The following is an 18,389-nucleotide window of genomic DNA, read 5'->3' on the forward strand; positions in this document are numbered from 1 at the left end:
TCATAAAGACAATTCTAATTACAAGAAATCTTGTGTGTTTGCTTGCACTTGGAGAGGCTCAGTTTCTCCCTTGCCTTTCCTGGAAAAAGTGTTGCCAGGCTGCAATACCTGAGAAGGGGCCTTTAACTTTAAAAGCCCAGCTCCACAGTAGGGTTGTTGCAGTGGGGTGAAAGGCAGGCATTCAGCAGGTGAAGCTTTACCCAGCATACAGATGTTGTGAAAGAAGATGCATCACCGGCTGAATTTCCACCTGGCATGGAGGTGTTATGAAATGAGGGAGGGGGCCTGCCAGAAAAAAGGCGGGGCAACCATATCAACCTGAGGGCTCCTTCACACAGAGCTTTTATCCTGCGATTGAGATGGTGCCTTCACCATCTTTACATGACACCTGGATCATTCAAGGTGTGTCCTGCACTAAATGCCCTTCTTTCCGTTTTTAAATAGATCGCAGATAATGAGCTACCAAATTGCCCCCGGTGTTCAGCTTCAGTTTCCTCAGTGAAAAGAGTTAAAGCGGCAAGAAGAGGAGAGAGATTAATGAAAGACAATGGAAGCCTCAGGGGAGAAGGGGGGAAGCATGTTAAATGGGGAGTCCTTGTGACCCTGCATTTAAAACGGAAGCAGAAAGCCCTGTTTTAAATGCAGGATTTTAGGCTGGTGTAGAGATGCCCTGGGCAGAGGGTGAGATGGCTGGATAGCATCACCGATGCAATGAATGCGGGCTTGAGCACGCTCCGGGAGAGAGCGCAGGGCAGGAAGGCCTGGCGCGCCATGGTCCGTGGGGTCTCGACGAGTCGGACACGACTGAACCTGAACAACGAGAGATGCCCTGAGGCGGCGGGCCGGGGTGGGGCGGGGTGGGGGGAGTACTGATCTGCTAGTCGCTCTGAGAGTCCTTCCTGCTGAAGGGCGGGGTGAAAATGCTTCAAATGAGTACAGGAGAAACTGCGTCTGAGCACGTGCAGAGTGCCTTTCGCGCATCACAGCCACACGGCGATCTATCTGGGATTACAGCCTCAAATGAACAGCTTCCCTTTTTGGAAATTAACGGCTGCTGATGTTCCCAACCCCCGGGGTACAGAATTCAGGATAAGGGAGCCCCAAACCACGCTTGCCCGCGAAGCCCGCGACGGCGGCCCCCTCACCTGCAGCGCGCCGCGGAGCGAGGTAGGCCCCGCGCGCTCTCCCGTCGCCTAGCAACAGCAGCTCCGCCCAGCCGCTCCCGGCGGGTTTCCAACGGATTGAACAGCCACGTGGCTCCTCGAAAACCAATGGCGGGGAGCCGCTGGATCACGTGGCCCCGTCAGCCAAACAGAAGCCGAGGGAAGGAAAGACGTCGCATCCTAGCAACGGGGGGGCGGGATGCTGAGAGGACGGGCAGGGGGTAGAGGGACGCTGGCCAATCGCCTCTCCAAAGATGCCGGGGAGGGAAGAGAGGGCTGCTGGGAAATTCCCGCCGAGGGGATGCTGGCCTGCGGAAGAGCGCGCTTGGCGCCCCCCAGATGTGCTGGGCTACAGCGCACAGCGCCCCGGCGAGCTTGCGGATTGGGGCGATGGGGGTTGTAGTCCGGTGTTTCTGGAGGGCACCAGGCTGGGGAGTCTGAATAGGCGGATTTGTTGTTTATTCGGTCAGTCGCTTCCGACTGTTCGCGACTTCATGGGCCAGCCCGCGCCAGAGCGCCCGTCGGCCGTCGCCACCCCCGGCCCCCAAGGCCGAGTCCGGCACCTCCAGCTTGCCCTTGGCCGGGCCCTCCTCCTGTTGCCTTCCACCTTCCCCAGCCTCAGCATCTTCTCCAGGGCGTCCCGTCTTCTCGTTACGCGGCCAAAGCCCTTCAGTATCCTTCCCTCGAGGGAGCAGCCTGGCCTTCTTCCCTGGAGCATGGACTGGTTCGATCTTCTGGCAGCCCAAGGCGCTCTCAGAATTTCCCTCCAGCCCCGCAGCTCAAAAGCATCCACCGTCCCTCGCTCAGCCTTCCTCACGGTCCAGCTCTCGCAGCCACAGGTTACTCCGGGGAAGCCCGCTGCTTTAACTGGGCGGACCCTCGTTGCCAGCGTGATGCCTCCGCTCCTCACTCTTCCGTCAAGATCCGCCTTTGCTCCCCTCCCGAGAAGCAAACGTCTTTCGCCTCGCTCGGGAAATGGGGCCCGAGGGTCCCGCTCGCTCTCGCTCCCCCCCCGGCTGCGGACAGCACAGCGGGGGGGGGGGCAGCTCACCGGGCCGGCCGCCGCCCGCGGGCTGCGCGAAGGGAAGTGCCGAGGCGCCGGCTCCCCGCGTGGCCAGCCCCGCGCGCTGCGCTGCGCTGCGCTGCCCAGAGCACGCGCCCGCGGGCGGGCAGCGGAGGCTGCGCTCGCCCTCCCGCCGCCCCGATGGGCCCAATCCACCCTACGGTGGTGGCCAGCGAGGGCGAGCGCGGGAGGCGAGGCAGGAGCAGCCAGGCGCACCTCCGCAGCCCGGAGAGGCGCCGAGTGAGAGGCGGCAGCAGCCGCGCCTTGCGGGAGCAGTCGCCGCCTCCGCCCAGCTGGGAGAGGCAGCCGCCGCCTTCGCCGGCGCAGCCGCCCGCTCCCGCTGGGCGGGTGGAGGATGGAGCTCGCTGGTCCCGATCCCCAGCTCCGCACCGCTCAGAAGGGGAGCGCAGGGGAGCGAGAGGCGGAGGCGGCTCCCCCTCGGCGACCTGCGCTGCGCTGCGCTGCGCGGGCAGAGGGGGCTGCGCTCTCGGGGGCGTTGCGGGCCCGATCTTGCCTGCCACGGCGCCCAGAGGGTGAGCAAGAGAGGGGAGGTAGGAGCAGCCACTGCCTTCTCCTGCTGGCACACTACCTTGCTTCCCCCCTCCCTGGAAGAAAGAGGTTGCAGGAGGCCTCCTAGCTAGGAAGGGCCCTACCCTGCCCCACCCGTCCCTATTCTCCAGCTTCTGTGGCAGGACAGCAGAACAGAGGAGAGGCGCTATTTACTGTTTGCAGTTTGATCACCTTTCCTCACCAATCAACTGCTTTTCCCTTATAAAGTAGCAGTGCTGAGAAGGCTTTTTCAAATAAGTGTTTAATTTCACGTGTAGTTAGGCCCTAAGCAATCACAGAAGTATAGAGTTGGAAGGAACCTCAGAGATCATCTGGTCCCTACTCACTGTAGGCTCTCCACTGCAGGGTACAGCTACAGCATCCCTGACAGATGGCCATCCAGCCTCTGCTTAAATATGTCCAGCAAAGGAGAGCCCACCACTTCCCGAGGCAGCCTGTTCCACTGCTGAACCGGCTGTTAATAAGTTTCTCCTAATGTTTGATCAAAATTTGCTTCCCTGCAATTTCTACCCATTGGTTCTAGCCCTACCCACAGGAGCAACAGAGCACAAATCTGCTCCATCTTTTGCATGGCAGCCTTTCAGTTCTTTGAAGGCCACTATCATGCCTCCCCTTGATCATCTCTTCTCTAGACTTAATATACCCAGCTCTTTCAACTATTCCTCATAGAACTTGGGTTTCCAGAACCCTCACCACCCTGGTTGCTCTTCTCTGGATGCACTCCAATGTGTCAATGTCCTTCTTAAACTGGGGTACCCAGAACTGGACATGGTACTCCAAATGTGTCCTGACTAACGCAGGATACAGTGGAACAGTGACTTCCCCTGAACTGTGTTGGGTACCCGGGACAGATTAGGGATTCTGTTGGTGTACCGCCCACCCTGCTGCCCATCAGACTCCCTGCCTGAGCTGACGGAGGTGGTCTCGGACTTGGTGTTGAGGATCCCTAGGATGATGGTCCTGGGGGATCTCAACTTCCATGCCGAGGCCGCTGTATCCGGGGCGGCTCAGGACTTCATGGCCGCCATGACAACCATGGGGCTGTCCCAACATGTCATCGGCCCAACGCATATAAAAGGACACACGCTTGATCTGGTTTTCTCGGCTGGGCAGGAGGATGGTGATCTGAAAGTGGAGGAATTAACATCTGTCCCTTTGTCATGGTCAGGTCACTTCCTGCTGAGGTTTAGACTCCTGGCGGCCTTTCCCCTCTGCAAGGGTGGGTGACCTATTAAAATGGTCCGCCCCCGGAGATTAATGGATTCCGATGGATTCCAGAGGGCTCTGGCGGATTTTCCTGCTGGTATGGCTGGTGCTCCTGTCGAAGCCCAGGTCGCTCTGTGGAATGCAGAGATGACTCGGGCGGTTGACACGATCGCGCCCAAGCGCCCTCTCCCCCTGAGCAGAGCCCGGCCAGCTCCTTGGTATACACCTGAGCTGAGGGCAATGAAGCAAGAGGGGAGACGGCTAGAACGCAGGTGGAGGAAAACTCGTGCTCAGTCTGACCGAACACAGGTAAGAGCCCACTATCGAGCCTACTCTGTGGCGGTGAGGGTGGCAAAGAGACAGTTCTTTTCCACCAGCATTGCATCTTCTCAGTGTCGTCCAGCGGAGCTTTTCCGAGTGGTTCGCAGCCTGTTACATTCTGGGCCAGGGAGAGAGACGGTGGAACCCTCAGTAGCACGCTGTGACAAGTTTGCATGGCACTTTGAGGATAAAGTCGCTCAGATTCGTCATGAATTGGACACCACCATTAATGCAGTTCCATTGGTAGAGGCGTTCAGAGCACCGTCTGGTCCAGTTTTATTGGATGAGTTTCAGTTACTGAGGCCTGAGGATGCGGACAAGTGCTTGGCCAAGTCCGATCGACCACTTGTGTGCTTGACCCTTGCCCTTCATGGCTTATTAAATCAAACAAGGAGGGGTTGTCCGGCTGGGTCCAGGAGGTTGTAAATTCCTCCTTGAGAGAGGGCGTGGTGCCTGCCACTTTAAAAGAGGCGGTAATTAGACCACTCCTGAAAAAGCCTAACCTGGACCCAGAGGATGTTAACAATTATAGGCCAGTGGCCAACATCTCCTTCCTGGGCAAGGTGCTTGAACGGGTGGTTGTAGGACAGCTCCAGGCACTGTTGAATGAAACGGATTACCTAGATCCATTTCAATTGGGCTTCAGGCCTGGTTTTGGAACGGAAACTGCCTTGGTCGCCCTGTGGGATGACCTCTGCCGGGAGAGGGACAGGGGGAGTGCGACCCTGTTGATTCTCCTGGACCTCTCAGCGGCTTTCGATACCATCGACCATGGTATCCTTCTGGATAGGTTGTCTGGGTTGGGAGTTGGAGGCACTGCACTACAGTGGTTCCGCTCCTACTTGGATGGCCGATTCCAGAAGGTGGTGCTGGGGGATTATTGCTCTGTGCCATGGCAATTGTGCCATGGGGTTCCACAGGGCTCTATTTTATCCCCCATGCTGTTTAACATCTACATGAAACCGCTGGGGGCGGTTATCCGGAGGTGTGGGCTGAGGTGCCATCAATATGTGGGTGACACCCAGCTCTACCTCTCTTTCTCATCAAAACCAGGTGAGGCAGTGGCTGTTCTGAATCAGTGCCTGGGCACGGTAATGGACTGGATGAGGGCCAATACACTGAAACTCAATCCAGGCAAGACGGAGGTACTGTTAGTGGGTGGTTCGTCTGCCCGGCTAGGTGATATTCAACCTGTTCTGGAGGGGGTTGCGCTCCCCCTAAAGGATCAGGTTCATAGTTTGGGGGTGCTCTTGGATCCAGAACTGTCACTTGAGGCACAGGTGAACTCAGTGGCATGGAGCCCTTTTTATCAGCTTAGGCTGATATACCAACTACGCCCTTATCTGGACAGAGATAGCCTAGCTACAGTTCTCCATGCTCTGATAACTTCTCGTCTGGATTACTGCAATGCGTTATACGTGGGGCTGCCTTTGAAAACGGTCCGGAAACTTCAGCTGGTCCAAAATAGGGCAGCAAGATTGTTAACAGGGACTGGCCTGCGAGCTCATATTACGCCAGTACTTTTCCAGCTGCACTGGCTGCCGGTCCATTTCCGGGCCCGATTCAAAGTGCTGGTGTTAACATTTAAAGCCCTTAACGGCTTGGGGCCAGGTTACCTGAAGGATCGCCTCCTCCCATATGTGCCTGCCCGGACCTTAAGATCATCGTCAGTGGCCCTTCTCCGTGAGCCCCTGCCGAAGGAAGTGAAGCAGGTGGCTACTAGGAGGAGGGCTTTTTCTGCTGTGGCACCCCGGCTCTGGAATGAGCTCCCTAGTGAGGTTCGCCTGGCGCCTACATTGTATTCCTTTCGGCAGCAGGTGAAGACCTTTTTATTTTCCCAGGCATTTTAGCTTTCTAAATTTTTATCTTTGTTGTTTTAAATCTGTATTTTAAACTCCTGCACTGCTGCTAGATTTTATTGTGGTTATATTGTTATATTGTGGTTTTAATATTCTATATATTTTAAATTGTTTTATTGTGTGTTTGGTTTTAATTTTTGTGAACTGCCCAGAGAGCTTCGGCTATTGGGCGGTATAGAAATTAAATAAATAAAAAATAAATAAATAAACTGGACATGATGCTTCTGTTAATGAAGCCCAATATTGCTTTAGCTTTCTTGGCAATGCACTGTCTTTTCATGGGTCCTCCATCTTTGAGGGATTTGGGGAGACATAATGTCCTACATAAGTATGTAATGGATTTTTAAAATACTTCTAGATCGATTTAGGAACTGATACCATACTGATTTTCCCCTTGGCTAAGCCACAAAGGATCAAATGGTTTCCTGGGGCTCACAAACTCTGCCTCTGTTCAAAGCAGATGTCCCCTTCTGTTTATTCCAGAAACAGATGGTTTCTCTTGCGAACAGAGAAATCTGTCTAACCCTGAGCTTCTTGGAGGTACTCGAACCCAAAAACTTTGTTTATATAGCTTGGGTCAACACATTAAAGAGAAGGAGTGCTCCCGAGACATTTTCTCACAGAAGCGTGTGATAAAGTATCATGACATCTGGGAAAAGAACATCATTTTTCAAAAAGAGAAGCCACTGCCATAGATGGCAGTGATGTGTTTGCGTCCTCAGGTTGCCGAGTAGAGTAGAATTGAGGGTTATCTTAGACGAAGATGAAGAAGAAGAAGAAGTTGTGCTGGATGGAATCCAGTCAGCATTTGTTTCCAACAACACCCAGTCAAAGACCTCTATTAAGCTCACCAGAAGGAAATGAAGGGGAAAACCCCTCCCCATAGCTCATCCTCAGCAACTGACACTCAGAGATATGCCTACTACCTTTGAACATGGAAGTTCAGTTTAGCCATCATGGGTAGTAGCCTTTCTTTTGGCAGGATCCATATGCCTGTAAGAGCTGTGCAGTAGGTAGAAATACAAGCATTCTCCATCAGTGTGGGAACATGCTCTGATTCCCTAGGCCCAAGTCCGGGACCGCAGGAGAGAGGCATACTGTACCTCATTCTGCCCCACCCCTTTATGTTGTAGCTTATCCCTAGGTGCGACATCATCATAATTCCATCAGTTTCTGATGTTCAGGCATCAGTCACCTGAGATAAGAACGTAAGAAGAGCCATGCTGGATCAGACCAAGGGTCCATCTAGTCCAGCATTCTTAATGGTAGGGCACATACTTTACATGCAAAAGGTCCCAGATTTAATCCCCAGCAGCATTAGAAATGTAAGGAATTCCAGACAAACTGGAGAGGGTTCAGAGGAGGGCAACGAAGATGATCAGGGGACTGGAAACAAAGGCCTATGAAGAGAGACTGAAAGAACTGGGCATGTTTAGCCTTGAGAAGAGAAGACTGAGGGGAGATATGATAGCGCTCTTCAAGTACTTGGAAGGTTGTCACAAAGAAGGAGGCCAGGATCTCTTCTCAATCATCCCAGAATGCAGGATGCGGAATACTGGGCTCAAGTTCCAGGAAGCCAGATTCTGGCTGAACATCAGGAAAAACTTCCTGACTGTTAGAGCAATACAACAATGGAGCCAATTCCCTAGGGCGGCGGTGGGCTCTCCCACACTGGAGGCGTTCAAGATGAGGCTGGACAGCCATCTGTCAGGGATGCTCTGACGTGGATTCCTGCACTGAGCAGGGGGTTGGACTCGATGGTCTTATAGGCCCCTTCCAACCGTACTATTCTGTGATTCTGTGATCTCCAGGGCTAGGAATGAATCCTGCCTGAAGCTCTGGAGTGCCTCTGCTGGTCAGTGTCGACAGCACTGTGTTAGATGGACCAAAACTCCTTATAAGGCAGCTTCCTGTGTTCATACCCAGGGTTCTGCCAGTGCCAGTGAAACAGCTAGATAATTGTAGACCCTGGACGTAATGGTCTCACCAATGGGTGGGGTGGGGTTTTTTTTAGAGACCTCTGGGTATTACTTCAGTCATGAAGCACATACCATTTTTCTTCTCTTCCCCCTACCCACCCACATTCCACGCTTTACAGCTGCTTCTACATTCCTGATATGTTAGAGCAAACAACCCAGAAAGATGTTTGCCAACCCTGATAAAAAAAAAGAGAGAGAAATACTCTGAGGATATGAATGTTCACATTTTAAACTCACTTGAGATACAATCCTATGCATGTTTAGACAGAAAAACAGCAGTGCTGGCTGGGGAATGTTGGGAGTTGTAGGACTTTTTTCCTGTCTAAACATGCATAGGATTGCACCCTTAAATCATAATACTAACATTAATGTATTATTTATCTATTTATTTACAACATTTATATACCGCTCCATATCTCAACAGATTCCAGAGCAATGAACAATAAAAGATACAAAATAAGATAAAAGAATAGAACACCATGTTAAAAATTATTGCTATTTTAAAAACAGAAACAGAGTTCCGACAAAACTGATAAACTGATAAAAGATGACTACAGGAATCAAAAGGAGTTTGCTTCTGCTGCCCTGATGCTAAACACACTTACTTGGGAATAAACACTACTTTGTTGTAGGAAAGGATAATAGACATTTGAAGTAAATATAATAAAAGGAGCATCTGTAATCATGTACATGCCCAGCTGACAGTCCCTGGCTATAAATTACTATTTTTTAAATATGATGAAAGAAAGGGTGCTGTGCCGAGTGGTGTCAGCCCCAGTGGGCCTCAGCCTGCCCAGGTGCTGATGCTGGGTCTGTATGCTATTGCCCCATCATCTGCTGCTATTGCCCCAACCGTAGCTGCGCTGCTGCCCAGGGCCTTAGGACCTGTTTTCATGTCTAGGAATTGTAACATGAGAAGAAATTACAAAGAACCAAGTGCCCCAGAGCGCACACAAACTGCCTGCCGCACGAGCATGAACAGAATGCCTTTTACTTCATCATCAGCTTCTACATAGCTAGAATGAGGCCGGGGAGATGGATCCTGGCCAAAGTGCATGACTCCTGCCCTAACCCTGCCAGTGTAGTCACAGCCAAGGCAGTCTCGAATGCCAGGCTTTACTCATCCACAAGAAACTGGACCAACATAGAGGTCATCTTTGGATGGGTAGCTAGCCATGGCCTGTGAGACCAAAGAGGAGCAACCGTGGTGCCTCCCTGTGCCTCGGCCACAGGTTTCAGCTGTCCTGCAAAGAGGAAGAGGAAGAGGAGGAGAAGGAAGAAGTTGTTGTTTAACATGAGCCCAGCTGCAGCATAAAATCTCACCACTGTGCTATTTATAATCCAAACGGCTCTATCTGACCCTCCATGGGACAAAAAGCAGCCATCTCATTTCAGTAACTTGGAAAACACACACACCTAAATCTACAAGTGTTCTATTTGTTTTATCTTTCTCTCCCTAATTTATCATAGCACCTTTAATTCCCCCCCCCACAAGACAGTATGAAATAAATGCCCCTTTTTAGTAGAAAGCTCAAAGGCTTTGGACAAGATGGGCCACAGCTGCTAGTATCTTTTTTTCCCCTTCCTTTTTTAATGCGGCTATAACATTCTGTGTGTTCTCTTCTCGGTGTTTGTTTAACTTTCAGGATGATCAGGAACTACCACTGGGCAGGATGGGTTCTATCTGCTCATTTATCCTCCTGGCAAGGTTTATCTCTGGCTTCAGACCAAGTGAAGCCTGTTCCAGGATGGAATAGAAACTCATGAAGAGCAAAGGTGTAGATGGAAAAAAGAGGGGCAGGATTAGTCAGCAGCAGTAGAGAGGCTGCATAATTAATGCTGTTTGTATTTAATTCAGAAAGTAGCAGGTTTAAACCAATGTAGAGTTCAAATAATGAGGATAGATAGATAGATCTGCCCATCAGCATAACCCCTGATCCAGAGGTGTTGAGCCTCTTTCAGCCGGAGGGCCAAATTCCATTTTGAAGAAGCTGTTGGGGGCCACATTCCACTGGTGGGTGTGGCCAAAGGCAAAAGGGGCAGGGTCAAAAGCAAAAGGGTGGGGCAAAAATGCCAGCATATTTTAGTTTAAAGATCTTCCAGCCACTAACTGAGCCTTAGGAGAGGCATTACAAGCTTTTAGAATGGGGGGGGGGGAGATGCACAAAAGCCAGGTTACCCCCAAATGATCAGGATCCTGGGGAAAGGGGGTGGAAACATGGGAAGAGGTCTTGGATGGATTTGGCCTGAGGTTCTACACGCCTGCCCAGCATTTCCCTAATCTAGTCTATATCTGGGTGATTTGCAGTAGATCACCAAGCGTTTCTGATTCCCAGTAGTTTAACAACAGGAACAAGAAAGAGGCCCCCAGCCCCCCCCTTCTCAATGAAGCTCCTGAACTGAAAGGATGCCTGGATAGGGTGGGGGGTGAACACAAATGGATTTTTGTGTGACATGACTGTGAGCTCAGGTCTGGTACTGACAACAAATTCCAGGCTGAGCATATGCTCAGAGGCACCTTTGTCCCTTATTTCTAACAGTATATTTCCCCCTCCCCTCCTGAGCCACAATTTTGCACCTGGATCCAGCTGGTGACCTTGGGTTCTAATAAAAAACCAAAGCTGATCCCGCAAGCCTGAAGCCTGACAACCCCTGCAAAAAATCCCATGGATTTTTCTAAGGCCAAAAACCAGGCATGTAGTTTCAAATCCTTTAATAATCATGAAGGAATCTTCCCCTCACTTCAGTGAATGGGCGTTACCTCTGTTGACATGTTATGCCTTTTCCTGCATTAAATATCACCACACAGGGCATCTCTACACCAGCCTAAAATCCTGCATTTAAAACCGGGCTTTCTGCTTCCCTTTTAAATGTAGGATCACTACGATTCCCCTTTTCATGCGTTTCCTTTCCCCCCTCCTTCTCCCGGTATCTGACTCTTCTGTTATCTTTCACTGATCTCACTCCTCTTCTTGCTGCTTTTCCTCTTTTCATGGAGGGAACTCAAGCAGAACACAAGGGGGGGGTGTAATTTAATAGCTCATTATCTGTGATCTATTTAAAAATGGAAGGAAGGGCATTTAGTGCAGGAGACGCCCTGGAGGGTCACGACGTCATGTAAAGGGCCTGCAAACTTCCGTGAAGGAGCCATCTCAATCGCAGGATAAAAGCTCCATGTGAAGAAAGCCACAGCCTCCAGCTCTTTGAAGGGCCACCCTCTCCCATCCGAGCCCAGCCTCCTATTGAAATCATCTCTGGAGGTCTTCTGGTATGTCCCAACAACCCCTGGGATACATCCAGTTGGGGTGAGGGAGAGGAACTTCTTGGTGGCTGCACCTGGGCTCTGGAACTCCCTTCGGAGAGAGGCTTGTCTTAGCTTCCAGAAGCTGATGAAGAGCTCCCTTTTTAGGAAGGCGTTTGGGGCATGGTTGTAATATTTAGCGGTTTCATTGTGGCTTTCGGCTGCTGTTTTTGTGCTCCACCTTGTACTTTAAATAGGGGGGATGATTTAATTGTTAAATTATCAACTTGTAAGCTGCCTAAAACCCTTTGAGCATAAGGTGGGATATAAATGTTCATTAGTAAATAAGCAGTCCCCGACTTTCCTGTCTCCAGCAGCAGCCCCCACTGCTCTGCAGCTAGTCTCAGAAGCAATCCCGTGTCATTAGTGGTGACGTTCTGACAGTCTTTTATCCCACTGTCTTCATTACCTAATAGAACCACACCACCACCACCACCACTTCCTTCACCACCACCACCATCACCCTCTTCTGGTCTCCACTGCAGTTGACAAGGTGGGAGTGGGGGACTCTTGTCAATTTCAGCCAGAAAATGTCCCTTTCTGGATGCAGATGAAATTGACATGGAAAGCCCTTGTACACTGTCAATTTCAGAAGCACCTTTCTCTCGCCCCCTTCCTTCAACAGGGGCCATCAATACTAGGGCACATAACAATACTTCCATTTTAAAAAATCCTAAAGAGGTTATTGGTGAAATTGACAAGGCATGCTGGGACTTTTAGGACTTTTTTCTGTCTAAACATGCATAAGGTTGTGCCCTAAGGGAGCCATGTGCCTCTTAATACCAATCAATACTCTTAATACCAATCAAGGAGACACTTTCATATGGGAAGGAAAGATTTAAAGGGGTGTGTTTTTTAAAGCAACTTCCATATGTATACAATTGCAAGTTGGGGAGAATAGTAGATGGAGGACACAAAATGTGCTGCAGAAAAATACAACACACCTCTTCAGAGGTGACAAATAATGCAAGAAGGCATACCATTGTAAATCCATTTTCCTCCATGACCTGATACAAGCTCTGTTCAAACTGCACATCTGTCTTCCACACATGCACACCAATCCTTTGTCACCTTGGTATGGAGAGAAAGAGTTAAAAATCCCCTTCTTCATCCCTCTCAGTTCAAGGGCTGCTCCTTACCAACAGCACCCTTGCACCTAACTGCATTCTTGCAATTAACATTGCATTGGCATCACCTCTAGGTTAGCCGCAGTTATGGCACCCTGCCACTAGAACAGAGGTAGGGGAAAATCTGGCTTGTGGAATCTATTTGGTTTTCTGCGAGAACCCCGAAGATGCTGTTGCACTCCTGTCCTCCTTCTGGGCTTCCCACAGGCAGCTGGTTGGCCATGGAGAGAACAGAATGCTGGACTAGATGGACCTTTGGTCTAATCCAGCAGGGATTTTCTGATGTTCTTATCCAGCAACCAGAGGCAGATGCAAAACAGTGGCTCATGTGAGCAGACATATTTTAAAAATTAAGGAGCAGGGCACCTCTGAGTACATGCTCGGTCTGGGAATTTGTGATCAGTACCAGAACAAAGCTCACAGAAATCCACTTTTGGTTCCCCTGCAAGCATTTTTTTTCAGCAACTGAATTAAAGGGGGTGGGGGGACAGAGTTTTTTAGTTGCCTGTCGGGTGCAAAGGAGGCAGAGGTCATGCATCATCTACATCAATGATGGGCAGACTTTAGGCTTGCAGGATCCACATTTTTAGTGAAACCCCCAGAGCCTGGTGCAAAAGACAGACACTGAGAATTAAATTCTGAAACCAGGAATTTGTTTTGAGTACAGAACTGAATGGAGCTCACAGCCATTCCACACAAAAATCCATGCCGGCTTCCTGGATGTATGTGTATGTAAATGGATGTGTATCCATGGGTGCACTATGGAAGAAAAGATGGAGTCGCTGCTTGATGCCTTTGGATTGTTAGTGGTAGGGAGCCCTCTGTCTGGAAGCACCCGCTGTGTGCTGCAAAGGCGCCATCAAAAGGTGCCCCTCTCCCCCATTTTGTGACAGCCCCTATGAGAGAAGATTACAACAGCTGAGATTGTTTAGCATGGAAAAAAGAAGGGTCAGGGGAGACAGGATAGAGGTGTACAAAATTATGCATGGTGTGGAGAATGTGGAGAGGAAGACATTTTTCTCCCTCTCCCAAAATACTAGAATCCGGTGGGGTCACATTACATGAAGTTGATTGGTGGGAGATTCAGGACAGAGAAAAGCAGGGACTTCTTCACACGGCGCAGAGTTAAGCTTTGGAATTTGCTACCAGAGCATGTACTGATGGCCACCAATTTGGATGGCTTTAAAAGGGGGGTGGACAAATTCCTGGAGGAGAAGGGTGTCGATGGCTACTAGTCCTGATGGTTATGTGCTACCTCCAGTATCAGAGGCAAATGAGCCTATGGACAGCAGTTGCTGGGGAACATGGGTGGGAGGGTGCTTTTGCACTCTTGTCCTGCTTGTGGGTTCCCAGTCGACAGCTGGCTGGCCACTGTGTGAACAGAATGCTGGACTAGATGGGCCCTGTGGTCTGACCCAGCAGGGCTCTTCTGATGCTCTTTGACATCATCACGACAGCTATTTCCCTGTGTCTGCCAGCAGCAGCCAGTGATATGCAGCTGGAGAGCAAGGAATGGCAAAATCCAATGGTGTCACAGCACAGAGTGACAGGACATGTTATGGGGAGAAACTCAACAGGACAGTATCATTTCCAGCAGCAGCTCCATATATCCCATAACATCTTAACACAGAGCTCCATCCTTACATGCCAAGCAAGGGTGCCAGATGCAGCAGGTTAGACAGCCCCAGTGGGGTAAATAAACATCCTGATTTTCTTTTCTTTTTTTCTTTAAAAACCGAACTCATCCGGCAAGCCACACAACACATGGATTTTTGGATCACAAGCTGTGCAGGCCCAAACAAGCCTCCACCAAAGTAGGAGCATCTATCTTGTAATAATTCCATGGATACACAGCCAGGTCCCAAGCTGCATCACTGCTCAGCCCCCACCCCACCCTTAGAAAAATACTAAGGTGGGCCCCCGAGAATGACGAAGTGGATAAGGAGACATTTTTCTCCTCTTTCCTAATACTAGATCCAGATGGGATCATCCTATGAAGCTGATTGGTGGGAGATCATTCAGGACATATGAAATGAAGCGCTTCTTCACACAGCACAGAGTTAAACTATGGAATTTGCTTCCACAAGAGGCAGTGATGGCCACCAGTCTGGATGGCTTTAAAAGGGGGTTGGACAATCCCTGGAGGAGAAGGCTATCCATGGCTACTAGTCTTGATGGCTATGTGCTACCTCCAGTACCAGAGGCAGTGAGCCTATGCACACCAGTGGCTGGAGAACATGGGTGGGAAGGTGCTGTTGCACTCATGTCCTGCTTGTGGGTTTCCCATGGGCAGCTGATTGGCCACTGTGTGAACAGAATGTTGGACTAAGTGGACCTTGGTTTGATCCAGCATGGTTCTTCTGATGTTCTTAATGTATATCTTGGGAATGGAGTGTCCTGGGAAAAGGCATGGCTGGCATCCTGTGGAGCAACCCACACAGCGAGATCTTCATGCAGGTCCCAGTTTTCACAATTGTGCGATTGCAGAGTGCCCCTGGATGGTTCCTCCGCAGCTTCCCCCAGCTCTGTTGTGCTGCGTGAGACAGGGTGTGGGGTTGTAGCAGCTGGGGGGACTGCAATCAATCCCCCCCCCACAACCTGGACTGGACCTCTCCCACCAAAGTCAACCAACTGCCAACCTTCAGCTTACACTGGATATGGGGCTAGCCCTGAGCACAAACTATTAGTCTTGATTTACAGCCTCTCTCCCTCTCTCTCAACAGCCCAGCAGTGTGCAAATACCTGCCTTGGAAAAACCACAGAAATGTTACAGGATGGAATTCTTCCTTGCACGCCTCATTGGCAGCCCAGCAGGATCCACCTCAACCGATGGCTAAGTAAACACAGTTTTCACTGGGCTCCTATTGTCTGGCCAGGCCCTCATCCGCTCTCCAGTCTCCTTCAAGCATGATGTTATATAGACCCCGGCACTGTTCATTTGAGGCCCTCTCTGGGCCAACACAAAGAGAAAATGTGCAACGAGACGTTCGCTTTGTGTGTGTACACATCCCACTCGGGCGCGCAAGGCAGTGTGAGTTGGCCGAGAAGGAGCCAGGAAACAGTTCACAGCCGGCTGCTCTCCTCACATTCTGAAGGGGGAACGCCACATTATCTCGAGAAATACGTGCTCACAAACCAGTGTAAGGTCATACAAATGTGGGAGGGAGGACGTGTAGGGGAAAGTGTGTTGCTGAGAATTTGGGAACCCCATGTTTGCCTTGTAATATGTCAGGCCAGCCTTAGTCCAGAGGTGTGGTGGAGCAGGCCCTCGCAGGGTCAAAGCCCCAGGACTTCTAGATTCGCAGGGATGATGACGCCATCTCCCACCCTGCTCAGGCTTCCCTGCACGCTCTATGCTTGGCTGCGGTCCTCATGGCGGGCTAGTTGACAAACCACCCAGCAACCCTCAAACAGGCCATGGGTTCTGGGTGGTTTGTTAACCACCTCAACCACCCACCTTTGCTGGGTTCGGACATCACAACAAGCGGCACCTGTGAGGGGTAATTATGTAAATCTAGCCATCACGCACAGCTTGATGAACAAGCCACCATGGCTAAATAACCATCCTTGTGTCATGCAAACCAGGTCACAAGCTGCTGTGAGGGGGTGGATTTTCCCAGCATCAGTATATTATTCTGAGCTATCCCTGTTGCGATGCAAAGCATTTTGGGGCAGCTTGGTCTTGAATGTGTAATTAATATCCGTAACTTTACAAAAGGTCTACAAAATACACACACCCACAGACACACACACGAGAGATCGATAGATCGATAGATCGATAGATAGGGATCAACACAGCTGCCTGCATTTTGGGGCACACCTTAGGGGCGTGGCTACGGGGCCTGTCATGATGAGCACTGGCCCTTCCAAACTGACCACTGTTTTCATCCCAGCCATTACTCACTGAATCCTTGAGGTGAAAGTACAGCTACAACACCCATTTAATCCATGTGTAAACCACATTAACTTTTGTGGCTCCCTCCCATTTCCCTAGAAGTAGGACAAGGACTTGAGTAACTCAGCTTCTAATCCCTACTCAGCCACAAAGCTCTCTTAGTCACCCTGGGCTGCCTCACCTACCTCGAAGAGTTGTTGTGAGGATAAACTGGAGCGGGATAGCCTTCTCCTCCAGGAATTTGTCCAATCCCCTTTTAAAGCCACCCAAGTTGGTGGCCATCACTATGTCTTGTGGACAGGAATTCCATAGTTTAAGGATGTGCTGCATGAAGACCGAAGTCCTCTTATCTGTCCTGAATCTCCCACCAATCAGCTCCATGGGAGGACCCTGCTGGCTTCTGATATTATGAGAGAGGGAGAAAAATGTATCCCTGCCCACTTTCTCCACACTGAACTGCCAGGGCACGTCAGTGCTCTTTTGTGAAATCTTGGGCTGGCCAAGGGGAAAATATTAGCTGATCATCAGCAAGTTATCAGCTTAACAAAGGATGCTCAGCCAAGCATCCCCAACCATATTCCTGTGAAGGCTAAATATCATCACTGACAAGGCACCCACAAGCCAAATAACACAGATGTAAATCTGTTCAATTAGCACCACTTGCTCGACTAGCAGGATTTTGCTTTTTAAAGTGCAGCTTTCGAGATTTCTCCACCCAAAATTCTTGATCTTGGTGCTGCTCTCATCAGCTTCTGTCTTTGGCTCCTTTATCAAATTTCTCCTGTGTGCAGTCCCATTAGACTCAAGGAGCCTCATCACACGGGGTTGTTTATTTCGCAATTTACTGGGGCTTCTGTTTCTGCATTCTAGGCGAGCTCAAGATCAGCTCTTTACATAGGCAAGTTCTCTGCAGCCTTGGGGCGGGGGGTGAGCTGGGAATCAGTGGGTCTCCTGAGGGATTCAAGTCTCTCTCTCTGCAAAGCAGTGAGGGGTGTGTGAGTGTGTGGCTTCATTGCTGTCAGCTGTTTACATGGGGGGGTCACCATCTTCTTCTTGCTCCCCGGCCAGCTCAGCGCTCGCTTTGAGCCTCTCCTAACCTAGCCAAGAAAACTCTCCTCCCAGCCCAGGTCAAGAGGCAGACATGCTGGAGGAGGTGGGGCAGGGGGAGGGCAATTGCGATTTCCCTGCTCCGCCCAATGGCTTTTTCTTCCAAGGCTGTAGTATAGTGGAACCACACATTTATCAGATTTTTTTTTTTTTTAGGGATAAAGATCAAAAACATCTGGATGTGTCCTGGAAGTTGACTGTAATTTCCGCAAACTTCCGTGAGTGACCAATCGAGCACATGATAAATGCCTTGTGTAAAGACAGCCACGGTCTATGGTAGGGGGTCAGCAGCTGAAAGCCCCTGGGCCAAAATCTGGTCTCCTTGCTGCCAACCTACAAGAAAAGAGCAGCTGGAGAACATGGGCCTTTGTAACAATAGAACCTGTGGGCTTGCCACTTCAAGGGTGTCTGGTTGAGGGCACTGGGCCTACCACCACGTACTCTTGCTTCAGGGGCACCCTCCAGGGAAGCAGGTGCTACCCAAAAGGAATTCTGCTGCCGTTTTTAATTACAGTCTTAGGGTGCAATCCCCTATGGGGATAGGCCGCTGCCTTCGAACTCGGAGCAGACCACCTATGCAATGCAGGGCAGGAGCAGCACAGAGGGGATCTTCACTTCCACTTTTCAGCCAACCTGCATTCGCGGCTAGACAGCTGATTTTGGCTGTCTAGCCACGGGAAGTCAGAGCAGGGGTGGGGGGTGGATGGGGGGCGATGCATAGGGAGCGTCTGAACGGCTCTTCTGCCCTCCTTGCCCCGCCCCGAGGAACACCCCATTTCTGTTGCTCTATGCTGCTCG

At 50.6% G+C, this 18,389-nt stretch overlaps 1 protein-coding gene across 6 annotated transcripts in view; it reads right to left on the minus strand.

The window, feature by feature from the left end:
- The window catches only part of ARMC9 (armadillo repeat containing 9), a 144,014-nt gene extending 142,819 nt beyond the window's left edge, over positions 1–1,195 (minus strand). For all 6 annotated transcript variants that reach the window (XM_084847731.1, XM_084847730.1, XM_084847733.1 and 3 more), the window contains exon 1: positions 1,146–1,195. The gene's annotated coding sequence lies outside the window, so the exon portion shown is untranslated. The remainder of the gene's footprint in view (positions 1–1,145) is intronic.
- Between the last annotated feature and the right edge of the window lie 17,194 nt (positions 1,196–18,389).

This window comes from Heloderma suspectum, chromosome 3 (assembly GCF_057233095.1).
Source record: "Heloderma suspectum isolate Gila_16-S chromosome 3, 16-S_ref, whole genome shotgun sequence".
Taxonomy (NCBI): Eukaryota; Metazoa; Chordata; class Lepidosauria; order Squamata; family Helodermatidae; genus Heloderma; species Heloderma suspectum.